We start from the raw sequence: 14,279 nt of genomic DNA, 5'->3' as shown, positions 1-14,279 counted from the left end.
TATGATCATGAGACCTCTAGTTTTGTTTTTCTTTTTCAAGATTGCTTTGGCTCTTCAGGGTCTTTTATGGTTCCATATAAATTTTAAGATTATTTGTTCTAGTTCTGTGAAAAAATGCTGTTGGTATTTTGACAGAGATTGCATTAAGTCTGTAGATTGCTTTGGGTAGTATGATCATTTTAACAATGTTTGTTCTCCCAATTCATGAGAATGAAATATCTTTCCATTTGTTTGTCTCATCTTCAATACCTTTCATCAGTGTTTCATAGTTTTTGAGTACACTTCTTTCACTTCCTTGGTTAAGTTTAGTCCTAGGTATATTATTATTTTTGGTGCAACTGTAAATGGGATTGTTTTCTTAATTTCTCTTTCTTCTGCTTCATTATTAGTGTACAGAAATGCAACAGATTTCTGTATATTGATTTTGTATCCTGTGACCTTACTGAATTCATTTATCAGTTCTAGTAGTTTTTTGGTGGAGTTTTTACGGCTTTCTATATATAGTATGTCATCTGCAAATAATGAAAGTTTTACTTCTTCTTTACCAATTTGGATGTCTTTTGTTCCTCCTTCTTGTCTGATTGCTGTGGCTAGCACTTCTAGTATTATATTAAATAAAAATGGTGAGAGTGTACATCCTTGTCTTTTCCTGATTTTAGGGAAAAAGCTGTTTGTCCTCATTGAGTTTGATGTTCGCTGTTGTTTTTTTCATATATGGCCTTTATTATGTTGAGAAATGTTCCATCTAACCCTAATTTGTTGAGGGTTTTTACCATGTATCTATGTTGTACTTTGTCAAATGCTTTCTCTGTATCTACTGAAATGATCATATGGTTTTTATCCTAAGTTTTGCTAACATGATGTGTCATGTTGACTGATTTGAGAATATTGAACCACTCTTGCATAACAGGAATAAATCTCATGTGATCATAGGGAATGATGCTTTTAAGTATTGTTGGATTCAGTTTGTTAATATTTTGTTGAGGATTATTGCCTCTATGTTCATCAAAGATATTGGCCTGTAGATCTCTTTTTTGTAGTGTCATTATCTGGTTTTAGTATCAAGGTAATGCCGGTCTCATAGAATGAATTTGGAAGCTTTCCTTCATCTTCTATTTTTTAGAATAGTTTGAGAATAGCTCTGAATTTTTCTTTAAATGTTTGGCAGAATTCACCCATGAAACATTCTGGTCCTGGACATTAGTTTTGTTGTTGTTGTTTTGTTTTTAGAAGCACGCTACAATAATTAATCTTATTTGTTCAAGGGCTCCTTTCAAGCATTAAATCAAGCTTGCATTGAATCTGGGTGTTGATTCTGTGATATTATATTTGTTCAAGGGCTCCTATTGCAAGCATTAAATCTGGGTGTTGATTCTGTGAGCCCAGATTAACATATTTAGGAAGATAAAAACAACTGTGATCCATGCATATGGATGAAAAACTAAAGGCTCATGGTTAATCACATTATAGTTTTAAATTTCTACAGCCTAGAAGCCAGAAGTCTTAGTGTTTTAGGTCTTTCTGGATGTCCCATAAGGTATTCGCACTTTTCTTGGGCTGAGGAACCTTAACATCCTTCAGTTTCTGGTTGATAACACTGGTTAATCTCTGAGCATTCAGGATACACAGGAGGCTCAGGAACACTTCATTCTCAGTGCCATACATTCCCTTCACCATTGTTGCCACTGGATGTATCCTGGATAGATTTTTTAACATGGATTCAGTGAGATTAGCCACACTCCAATCCAATAGCTCAGTTGGTATGTCCTTTTAGCTTGATAATTTCATAGGCACTTTCAACCACAATCTTATTCTCTTCTTTCCAATTTTCACTGTCACCGTCTATTCTCATTTCTGGATTCAGCTCCTGGAGAGAAATGCCTGCCACATTTACTCTACTCCACACAGCCACGTGTGAGTCTCCATGTTCTCCCAAAGTTCATCCCTGGCAGTTGCTGGGATGAATGACATGTTTTGCAGCCATATGATAGTGAAATCTAGCAGAATCCAGTTCACACCCATTTCCAATCACAGGGTGCTTGGTTAGGCCACTTAGTAACGTATGTGAGAATATCCACTGGGTTGGAAAACATAATTATGATACAATCAGGACTGTACTTGACTACCTGAGGAATAACTAATTTGAAGACATAAATAGTCCTCTGCACCACATTGAGGCAGCTCTCTCCCTCCTACTGGTGGACTTCCACAGTTACACCAAAATCTTAAAATTGGCTTTATCTGCCACAATTTTAGGTATCTGAAGGAATAAGCTCCCATGTTGCAGATCCATTTCTCCTTTGAATTTGTTTTCCAAAACATCGCAAGGACAAGTTCATCTGCCAGAGACTTTCCCAGAATGCTGATTGCATATGCCATACCAACTTGTCCACACCCCTTACAATGATCTTATTGTTTGGGATGGTTGCCTCTTCTGCAACTGGTGCAGTTTTTCCTTAAGAGTTGCCATTGTGCCCAGGAGAGAAGTGGCTGTAAGAGTCATGGGAAGAAGACAATGTCAGCTATGTCTGTCTCCTCCAGTGTAGGATCTGCCTACTGGGAGCTTTTTTGATTACTGAATCAATTTCATTGCTGTTAATCAGTCTGTTCAAATTTTTTCTTTCTTTCTGCTTCAGTTTTGGTAGGTGATATATTTCTAGGAATTTATCCATTTCTTCTAGGTTGTGCAATTTGTTGCTTTATAATTTTTTCATAATATCCTCTTATAATCTTTTGTATTTATGTGGTGTCTGTTATTTCTCTTTCATTTCTAATTTTTATTTGGATCCTCTCTCTCTCTCTCTGTCTTTTGAATGAGTCTGGCTAAAGGTTTATCAATTTTGTTGATCTTTTCAAAGAACCATCTCCTGGTTTCATTGATTTGTTCTTTTGAGTTTTTTTAGTTTCTGTTTTATTTTTGCTCTACTCTTTTTTACTTCCTTCTACTGGCTTTGGGTTTTGTTTGTTCTTTTCTAGCTTTTCAGGTGTAAAGTTAGGTTTTTTATTTGAGATTTTTCTTGTCTTTAAGGTAGGCTGGTATAGCTATAAGCTTTCTCTTAGAAAACCTTTGCTGCATCCCAAAGATTTTGGATTGTCATGTTTTCATTTTCATTTGTCTCCAGTAGTTTTGATTTCCTCTTTGATTTCTTGGTTGGCCCATATTGTGAAGTAGCATGTTATTTTTTTAATAAAAGTAATGACCAGTGTTTCCAAAAAATAAAATTTCAGTGTTTTAACTACATTGGCTAAGAAAAAAAGAGTAGACTCAAACACCAAAATGAGAAAGGGAAGAGAAAAACAATACAACACATAACCACAGAAATGCATAGTGTGATAACAGATTACTATAGCCAATTACATACTAACAAATCAGATAACTTATTTAACATCCAGATTTTATGCTCTTTCCAGATTTTTTCTCATGGTTAATTTCTAGTTTTATAGCATTGTGGTTGGAAAAGATGCACAGTATGATTTTGATCTTTTTGAATTTATTGAGACTGTTTTGTGGCTTAATATGTGATCTATTTTGGAGATGGTTCCATGTGCACTTGAAGAGAATGTGTATTGTTTTAGGATGAATTATTTTGAACGTATCTGCTAAATCTATCCTTCCGGTATGTCATTCAAAGCCATTGTTTCCTTTGTGATTTTTCTGTTTGGATGACCTGTTGGTTGATGTAAGTAGGGTGTTAAAATCACCTATTATTATTGTATTACTATCAATTACTTCATGTTTGTTATAAGCTATTTTATGTATTTGGGTACTCCCATGTTGGATGCATAAATATTTACAATGTTTGTATCTTGTTAGATTATTCCCTTTATGATGTAACATTCTTCTTTTTCTCTTGTATACTGTCTTTGTTTTAAAGTCTATTTTGTCTGATATGTGTATTGCTACCCTGGCTTTCTTTTCACTTCCATTTGCATAATGCTTTTCCACCCTTCACTTTCAATCTGTATGTGTCTTTAGGTCTGAAATGTGTCTCTTGTAGGCAGAATATAAATACAATCTTTTTTATTTAATCCATTCTATCACCCTGTGTATTTGATTAGAGCATTTAGTCCACTTACATTCAAAGTAATTATTGATAGGTATGTACATATTGCCATTTTGTTATTTGTTTCGTGGTTTGTGTAGTTCTACTCTGTTCCTTTCTTGCTCTCTTCTCTCATGGTTTTCTGGCTTTCTTTAGTGATATACTTGGATTCCTTTCTCTTTATTGTTTGCATATCTATTAGTGGTTTTTGATTTGTGGTTATCATTAGGTTTGGCTATAACATCTTTCACATATAACAAACTATATTAAGTTGATGGTCACTTAAGTTTGAACCCATTCTTTACTCCTCTCACCACCATGTTTTAGGTCCATAGGGTCATACTTACATCCTTTCATTTTGTGACTCTCTTGACTGATTTTTATAGATATACTTAATTTTACTGCTTTTGTGCTTCTAATTTTCTTACCCCTTCTTATGGTCTTTCCTTTCCAATCAGATTCCCTTTAACATTTCTTGTAGGGCTGGTTTACTGGTCATGAATTACCCTAGCTTTTGTTTGTCTGGAAAACTTTTCACCTCTCCTCTATTCTGAAGGATAGCCTTGCTGGATATTCTTGGCTGCAGATATTTTCTTTCAGCACTTTGAATATGTCATGCCACTCACTTCTGGCCTGCCAAGTTTCTGCTGAAAAATCAGCTGATAGCCTTATGGGGTTTACCTTGTATGTAACTGTTTTCTTTCCTCTTGCTTTTAAACTTCTCTCTTTCTCACTACTTTTTGCCATTTTAATTACTGTGTGTCTTGGTGTGAACCTCCTTGGGTTGATTTTGTTGAGGGCTCTCTCTGCCTCCTGGATCTGGATATCTGTTTCCTTCCCCAGATTAGGGAAGTTTTCAGCTATTATATCTCATTTCTCCTAGGACCCTTATAATGTGAATGTTATTATGCTTAATGGTGTCACTGTGTTCCCTTGGTCTATTTTCATATTTTATTATTTTTTGTTTCTCCTCTTTAGCTTGCTTTTGATTATTCTGTTCTACAGGTAACTGATGTGTCCTTGTGCTTCCTCTAGTCTACTATATATTGCATCTAGTCTCCATCGACTGATGAATGCATCTGGTGTATTTTTAATTTAATTTATTGAATTCTTCATTTCTGTTTCCTTTTTATGTTTCCTGTCCCTTTGTTAAGGGTCTCACTGAGGTCCTCCACTCTTTTCTCAAATCCACTGAGTATCTTTATGATGATTACTTTATATTCTCTATCAGGCATGTTACTTATCTCCATTTCATTTAGGTTTCTTGCCATTTGTCCTTTTTTTTCATTTGGGACATACTACTCTGACTCTTCATTTTGTCTTACTCTGTGTCTTTATGTGTGTGTTATGGAAGTAAGGTACATCTCCTGATTTGAAAGTAGTGGCCTTATGAAGAAGAGATACTGGACTGCCCTGCAGTGTACTATCCCTGTTTACCAGAACCTGGCACTTCAGGGGTGTTTCCTGTGTGTGTTGCGCACACCCTGCTGTTGTGGCTGAGCTACTTTTGCCTTCCTTCCAGTTATCTGTGATGGCTCTCTTTGCCTGTTGTGGGCAGAGTTTGGTCCCCTATTTGTAGGCAGTCTCGGGCCACCTGGACTTAAGTTCAGTCAGACCAGGCATTTGCCAATGACGTGATAGCATTGAACAGCATGAAACTGCAGGGGTGGGGCATGCAGTGCCAGTAATTTCTGCCCAGGGACCTAGGCAGGCCAGGTGAGAGGCGGCAGATCTAAAGAAGCCCACAAGGTTGGGAGGCAGGGTGTAGCAGTGTTTTGTCCAGTGTGCTGTGGGAGATAACCTGGAGCTGAGGCCTGGATGGAAGGGCTGTGTCTGCAGAATAAGGTAGTGTGACTTGCACTGTTAGAAAGTTAGGTGGTGGGGCGCCTGGGTGGCACAGCGGTTAAGCATCTGCCTTCGGCTCAGGGCGTGATCCCGGCGTTATGGGATCGAGCCCCACATCAGGCTCCTCCGCTATGAGCCTGCTTCTTCCTCTCCCACTCCCCCTGCTTGTGTTCCCTCTCTCGCTGGCTGTCTCTATCTCTGTCGAATAAATAAATAAAATCTTTTAAAAAAAAAAAAAGTGGTGAGTGTTGTGCTGTGGTGGTCCCCACAGGTATCCCTGTGCCTAGCCTTGGAAGTACGGGTGGGAAATGGCACATACCACCCCTGTTGCTGGAGAAGCCTCCCAATGATCCCTGCCCCTCCAGCACACTCTCTGACATTAGTAAACAAATCTTCCTCCCATATACCACAGGTGTTTTTCAAACTGCTGCTTCTGTGCTGTATCACTGTGGGGCTTTTGTTGTGCTGTCTCTTTAAGGGTGGGGATTCAGTTTCCCTTCCCCTCCCAGGTGTTCTAGAAGCCTACTGATTTTTTAAATTACAGCTTTTAAGCCCCACTGAGTGTAAGAACTCAAAAATTTGGCCCCTCTGGCTTTCAAAGCCAAATGTTACAGGGATTCATCTTCCCCATTCTGGCTCCCTGTGCCTGGAGTTTCAGGTATGAGGGTATCTAGTTCTCTCCCTTCTCCATGCCTACGAAGTGCCTCCCTCTTGGGGACATTCCTGCTGGTCTGTTTAGCTCCTGACCTGGTCGCTGCCCTTCCTACCCTTTTTGATGTGGATTCCTGTCTACATTTAGCTGAGAAGAGTCTGTTCTATCAATCAGTCTTTGGGCCATTTTCTGGGTTATTGATGTGTCCGTTATCTAGTTGTATCCATGGGACAAGGTGAGGTTAGGGTCCTCTGACGTCACCATCTTCACTGGAACACCTCTACTTTCTATAAAGTACCTAAATTAAGAGATTAAGAATGGACTTAATGCAAAGCTTCAGTGTGTTTTCAACCAAATTAGAGAACAAGAAAGAGTAATACCACTGAAAGAAAGCCATTACACTCTACAGATTCGTTGAAGACAATGATCTGTTATATAGCTTTAGAAACTAATACTTCTACAAACACTGGCAGTGAACATTGAATCAAATTAAACATAGATTTTGGTTTGTTTTAAATTTGTTACAAAATCGAAAAAAAATAGTATTGTGTAAAAATAAAATTATTATTTAATAAGTTTAAATAACATTAGTGTGGCTCCTAAAATACACATTATAGTTTTAAAATCTGAGAAAGTAAAGAAGTAAAAATGTGTTATATTCCTCCCTTTATATAGAGTGGGGAAAGAATCAAAAGGAGAATATGAGGGGCGCCTGGGTGGCGCAGTCGTTAAGCGCCTGCCTTCAGCTCGGGGCATGATCCCGGCTTTCCGGGATCGAGTCCCACATCGGGCTCCTCCGCTGGGAGCCTGCTTCTTCCTCTCCCACTCCCCCTGCTGTGTTCCCTCTCTCGCTGGCTGTCTCTCTGTCACATAAATAAATAAAATCTTTAAAAAAAAAAAAAAGGAGAATATGATGCAAAGTATATTTTTTACCCTAATAATTTTTGATATATAGAACTTTTTGAGAACTGTGAATGTAATGAAAAGAATTAAAAATAAAATATATGCCTTCCTAATCATGAGAGTAAATCAGAAGAGGAATAACAAAATTCTAAATAGAAAATATACGCAGTAAAAACAAGAGATCATTTAAGACAAAGCAAATAAAAAGACAACATATAAATTGTAACAAAAATAAATACCATTAATCCATAATAGCCAAAGGAAAATTATGCCAAATTATTAGCAATTATCTCAAGGAGGTATGATGATAGATAATTTGCACTTTCATGATACATAATGTTCTGGATTCATGCCCATAAATATTTAGAAAGGAAAGAAGTGAATGAAAGAAAGAAAAAACCTTCTACAAAATAAAATAAATGTAACTGGTTTTTAAGCTTTTTTCTTTGTTCTTAACATATCATATATCCATGTCTCTGACTTTGCCTAACTACCGTCTTTTAAAATTGCTTCTCTGTTTTCTAACACATTTTTTCTTTCTAGTTTTCCTCTTCCATCTGTGGTTATATCTTCCCTGGATTTTCTTCCCCTCTAACTATAGGGATTGTTCCAAAGTTTTCTCTCCTTGCTATTACCTCCTTGCTTGTAATCATGTGGATTTAACTACTGTCTTTCCCTTGGAAGTTTTTATCACCTCCCTACCACGCTTCTACCTTTGCAGCTCCTTGGTGGTACCTCTACTTGAACATCTTGGTGACACCAAAAGCTCAGTACACCATTAGTGTCATTCACCAGTAATCAAGCAAGTATCTACCTTAGCCTTCAAAAGGCTAAGAATTTAATGGATCCTCTAAAATTTGGCCCTCTTTCTTATCCTCTGTTTTGGTAAAAGCACTGTCAACCTCTGAACTATCTAGACCCAATATCACTGACTTGATTTAGTTTGTTAGTAGGTAGGTAGTCAGTTGGTTAGTTTACTCTTCTCCCTCCTGTTCAAATCCAAATAGTGGCCTGAAGTTATGTTTTCACTTTTCTACCTGGTCTTCATCTCTACTGGCTACTCTCTATTCACGTTTCACAACCCTCACCTGTACTTTGAAATAGTCTCCTAAATTCTTATTACAAATCTCTGCACTTTTGATTCATCTTATAATCTATTGCTCAATCTTGTTAAAGTATACAACTCTCGGATTCACCCTCACTCTTCCAGGCTTAGCACAAGTGCAGGTAAATTGTGGAAGTGACTTACTGTCAAATTAAACATTTCCTAATTCCTTCCAGCAAGAAGTTTTGTTTTCCCTCTAGGAACTCCTATAGCCCTACTTTCCTTGTAGCATTTATTATTTAATATTATAGGCATTTATGAACAGCATTCATTGCACATTTGGTATTTTTAAAGCTCAATAGGGTGATATATTTCCAGTACGGATCTTTTTTTAAATACAAAAGAATTATAATTGTTAACTCCTTATAGTTCAGCAGCTTACTTAAGAGAAATTTTGTTTACAAGCAAGGCTAAAATAGAGAAGTTCCATTATTTTTGTTAAATCTGGCTAAATAGCACAGCAAGTTCTAGCAAAGTAAACTACCGAAGACCCTTATTCAGTTTAGATTTTTTTTTCTAAACATCTCACTTCTTAAGTAAAGCCAGCTACAGAATCTTGGCTTTAAGAAATAGCCTAGTACAATCTCTACAATTGTAGGAGAGCAATAGTTGTCCCTCTTGCCACAAAGTACTTAAAGGAAATTATGCTTAAAAGAAATATAGTAACATGGTATTAGAACTTATTTTTATAGCAATGACATAAGATGATACAGTAATAGACATTAGTAGGAACAAAATGTATTTTGTATCACAGACAACTGATAAAATTTTTGACTAGTTGGTTGATTAAACTCTTCTAACTTCTTAGTTTCACCTCAGTGCCCTTCTCAATTCTGAAGTACAATACAGTACACTTTTATTTAAAGAATCCATCTAGATTGCTTAAATTTCCTTGGGATTGATTTTGCAGCCTCTAAGTACAGGTAGTAGTTGGTTCTGTGTGCACACAGAAAAAAACTTGAATTGATTTAAAATGAACTAGGTCAGTGTAGATCAATTTAGGCCACAGCAACCCATGAGGAGATGCAAATTAGGATTCTCCTACTGAGACTGAAAATAGATTCCATCAAGTCTTCTCTGAGCAAATTCTGAAAATGTATCTTAAAAGGGACAGCTACAAAAATTCCAAGATTACTGTAGCAATTTGAATAAGAGAACATGGAAGAAAGGACAGGAAATGAAAAGATATTTCGATAAAACAATTTCCCAATATATAGCCTAGTGTTTTAATTATGTTTAATCAATTTAGAAGGATGACACCAGTGAAAGAAAAAGACTAAAAGAGCAATCTACTAATGACTTTAGATCAACTGCACTTGTCAATCATTTCTCCTGCAAAAGTGATAAAGGGCAGTGTTCAGTTCCAAATACAATGGAAGACACTCTACCCCAATGCATACATATACTCTCTTCCATGTGTGAGGTGCTTAACAGCTTTTTTGTAAAGCATAGCACCTGGAAAACCAAAAAATAATAGCTAATTCATAAAGGCATTGCACCAAAAACTGGAGCTGACTTTGAGGGTCACATTGCTGTCACATACTGATTATTTCACTGATGTCATGAGATCAGAATATACAAAATGAAAATGACTTTACAATTTCTTTTGGTGCATTTACCTGCAGCACAATGAGCTGTTCCCTGTAATTTATTAGCAGAGTGAAGTGGGATCCCCATTCTGAAAATCCCAGGCATAAGATGCTTGACTTTAAATCTCTACTGTTTGTTTACCTTTTGAACTATTAGATAATAAGGTGCTCATTAACAGCAAATTCATTGGCAGACATGTTTGTTTTTAGTTGGGGTGAAACTAGAGATGACCCAGTGTAAGGATTTTAGCTCTGGCTCTACCACTGTGCAGCTTCTAACACAGCCTCCGGCCTCTCAGCACTTTAATTTCCTCATCTCATTTGAGCCTCTATTAGCTTGCCTGAACTCTCTGAGCCTTGGTTTCCTCAACTGAGTTACTCATCATAGTCAACCTGTTTAGTTATTCTACAATTTCATTTTATAAAAACCAAGACTCATTTTTAATTCCATAAGGCAATTAATAAAGGCCAATATTATAAAACATAAACACCTTAAGCAGTGTGACATAGACTTCAGAACAAAAAACATTACCAGGGCTAAACTAAAAAAGGACATTACTAAATGATAGGGGTAGAAATCAATTCACTAAGAATAAAAAACAATCCTCAAAATGTATGGGCCTAAAACCTGTGCTTACGAATAATACATGAACCAAATAATGGAAGTGAAAAGAGAAATAGAAATCCATATTTTGGATTTGAAGTATCTATAAAACTCTTCCTCAGCAACTAATATAACAATTAGAAAGTCTGTAAAGATATCAAGGCCTGAAACAACACTATCAACAAACTTTAAGTAATTAACATTATAGAACATTCCCACTAACAGCAAAATATAAATCATTTTCACGTATACATAGAACCTTAAATTAGAAAACAGTAACAGATATCTGGAAAATCTCCAAATACTTGGGTTATTTAGAAGTGTGTACTTTAATTCCATGAGAAAGGAAGTCATATGAAAAGGAGAAAATGTTTTAAATCGAAAGAAAACAAATGCAGTTAAAGAATATAAAATGTAAAATGCAGTTAAAGCAATGTTTAAAGGGAAATGTATAGCATTAAATGTTTATATTAGAAAACAAAACATCTCAAATTGGTGATCTAAGCTTCCACTTTAAGAAAATGGGAAAAGAAAAGCAAACTTGAAGTAGAAGAAAGTATAATAAATATAGGTGCAATAATAAATGAAACTGAAGGTGAAAAAACAATAGAGTAAATGGAAATCAAATGCTAGTTCTTGGCAAAGATCAATAAAAATGATAAACCTCCAGCCAGACTTACCAAGTTTAAAAAAAAAAGGGAAGCTACAAATTATCAATCTCAAATTTAAAAAGGAAACATCATCACAGATCTTACAGACATTAAAAGGATAATAATACTACAAACTATTTAATGCCCATAAATTGAACAGCTTAGATGCAACAGGAAAATTCCTTGAAAGGCAAAAACTGTAAAAGTTCATTCAAGAAGAAATGAGTGTAACATGACTAATCTATATAAAGGAATTGAATTCATAGTTAAAATCCTTCCAAGAAAGAAAATACTGAGCCCAATGGATTCATTAATTCTCCCAAACCTTTAAGGAAGAAATCCTATCTTCTCTACAAAAAATCTTCATGAAAGTAACACTTTCTAATTCATATTATGAGGCCAGCACTGCCCTGATACTAAAACCAGAGAAAGGTGTTACAAGAAAAAATCAGTGATGGATATTTTTCATGAACATAGACATAAAATTTTTAACAAAATGATACCAAATCAAATTCAGCAATATGGGAAAAAGATAAATTATGAGCCAGTGGTTTTACTTCCAGGAGTGCCATTTCAACAGTGAAAAATCAATCATTATAATTACCATATTCCTAGACTGAAGAAGGAAAACCTTTATAGGATTATTTAAATAGATGAAGAAAAGCATTTAACTAAATTCAATATTCCTTCAAAACAAAAACTTTTAAAATTAGAACTAGGCCCACCTGGGTGGCTCAGTTGGTTAACATCTACGTTAGGCTCAGGTTACGATCTTGGGGTCCTGGGATCAAGCCCTATATCTGGCTCCCTGCTAAGTGGGGAGTCTGCCTCTCCCCGCTGCTTATGTTCTCTCTCTCTCTCACAAATAAATCTTAAAAAACATAAAACTAGAAATAGAAAAGAACTTCTTCAAACTAATAAAGGAACTCTATGAGAACTTATGGCTTACATTATATGTAATGGAGAAAGGAAATGAAAATGCACTCTTACAGAACAAAATAATCTGCTAAAATCCTATGAAATCTGTAAGAGTCACCAAAATAAGTGAGTTTAGCAAGGTTACATAATAAAAGGCCAATATACAAAATCAACTGTAATTCTATATACTAGTAATTAAGAATTAGAATCACAATAAAAATGTTTTACAATAGCAGCAAAACCAAACCATGCAATAATTAGATATAATGTGCAGAAAGTTAAAAAAAAACAACACGGATAAACCAAAAAAGATCTGAAGAGGAGAGAGGCACAGTGTTCATGAATTGGTGAAATCAATATTGTGAAGATGTCAATATTCTTTTTTTTTTTTTTTAAGATTTTATTTATTTATTCGACAGAGATAGATACAGCCAGTGAGAGAGGGAACACAGCAGGGGGAGTGGGAGAGGAAGAAGCAGGCTCATAGCAGAGGAGCCTGATGTGGGGCTCGATCCCATAACGCCGGGATCATGCCCTGAGCCGAAGGCAGACGCTTAACCGCTGTGCCACCCAGGCGCCCCAAGATGTCAATATTCTTGAAACATCCAGAGCTACAATGCAATCACAATCAATATCTCAAAAGTATTTTTATAGCTGTAGCCCATAAAATTGGTTATGAAATTTACATGGGAAAAAAACTAGAATTAAAAAAAAATTTTTGAAAAATAAGATTATCTGGTATCCACACTTGTTATGTAACTACAGCAAGTGAGAGAGTGTGGTATGGGTATTAAGACAAATAGATCAACAGAACAGAAAAAGTCTGGCAATATACCTACACAAATGCAGTCAACTGTATTTTGACAAAGGTGCAAATGTAATGACAATGGATAAAGGACAGTCTCTTAAATGGTGCTGGGATGACTGGAATTCCATATACAAAAAAATTGACAAATACCTTGTATGATATAGAAAATTAAAATGGATTTGAAATAAATTTCACATTTAAAATTATATAATTTCTAAACTGAGGGTTACAGAAGGGAGGGGGTGGTGGAAGGAGTAAGGTGATGGGCACTGGGTGTTATACACAACTAATGAATTGTTGAACACTACATCAAAAACTAATGATGTATTATATGTTGGCTAATTGAACATAATAAATAAAATAATATAATTTCTGCAAGAAAATAGAAGAAAATCTTTTGTGGGTTATGTAAGATTTAATTACTACATCAAAAGCATGAGCCATTAGATTTTTAAAAAATCATAAACTAGATTCTTGGAAAAAGATGGAAGAGTTCCGAGAATACAATTAGATGAAATCCACATCAGTGTAAATAACCAAGAAAATGACCCGAAGACTAGCAGAATGGACTCTTCACAAGAGGCCGCATCAAAGATAGCAGCAAGGGTGGAGACCAGGTCAGAAGCTAACTGGACTTATGGAACTGTCCAGAGAAAGGATGGATACCACGGACACAGACAAGGAAGAGAAACAGACTCATATTAGGGAGCCTGCATGGGGAGACTAATCCTCATAACATTCAGCTATGAAAACCAGAGGGGCCAAATTTCAAGAGTTCTTATAATCAGAACTTAAACCTAAAATTATAAAAATCAACAGTCTTGTAGGAGAGTCTTGTAGGACTAAGGTACATGCAACACACATAGGAGATACGTCTGAAGTGCCAGGTCCTGGTGAACAGGGGAAACTGCATTGCAGGGCCCAGAAACTAGAAATCAACCACAAGAAAAAAATCTGGAAAGAACACAAATACATGGAGGTTAAATAATATGCTACTAACACAATAAATGGGTCAACCAGGAAATCAAAGTAGTAGTCCAAAAGTACATGCAGATAAATGAAAATGAAAACACTATAGGTCCAAATCTTTGGGATGCAGCAAAAGTTGTTCTAAGAGTTAATTTTATAGCATTACAGGCCTACCTCAAGCAGCAAGAAAAAT

General features: G+C 36.0%; 1 protein-coding gene and 1 pseudogene across 3 annotated transcripts in view; one reads left to right on the top strand and one right to left on the bottom strand.

Annotated features, from left to right (window-relative positions):
• Window positions 1–14,279, top strand: part of TMEM232 (transmembrane protein 232) — a 246,962-nt gene that overhangs the window by 205,961 nt on the left and 26,722 nt on the right. The window lies entirely within an intron of this gene.
• On the bottom strand, window positions 1,185–2,614 carry LOC113255005 (L-lactate dehydrogenase B chain-like; annotated as a pseudogene).

Source organism: Ursus arctos, unplaced genomic scaffold (genome assembly GCF_023065955.2).
Source record: "Ursus arctos isolate Adak ecotype North America unplaced genomic scaffold, UrsArc2.0 scaffold_5, whole genome shotgun sequence".
NCBI classification, from domain to species: domain Eukaryota; kingdom Metazoa; phylum Chordata; class Mammalia; order Carnivora; family Ursidae; genus Ursus; species Ursus arctos.
This window is presented reverse-complemented; position numbering and strand designations above follow the sequence as displayed.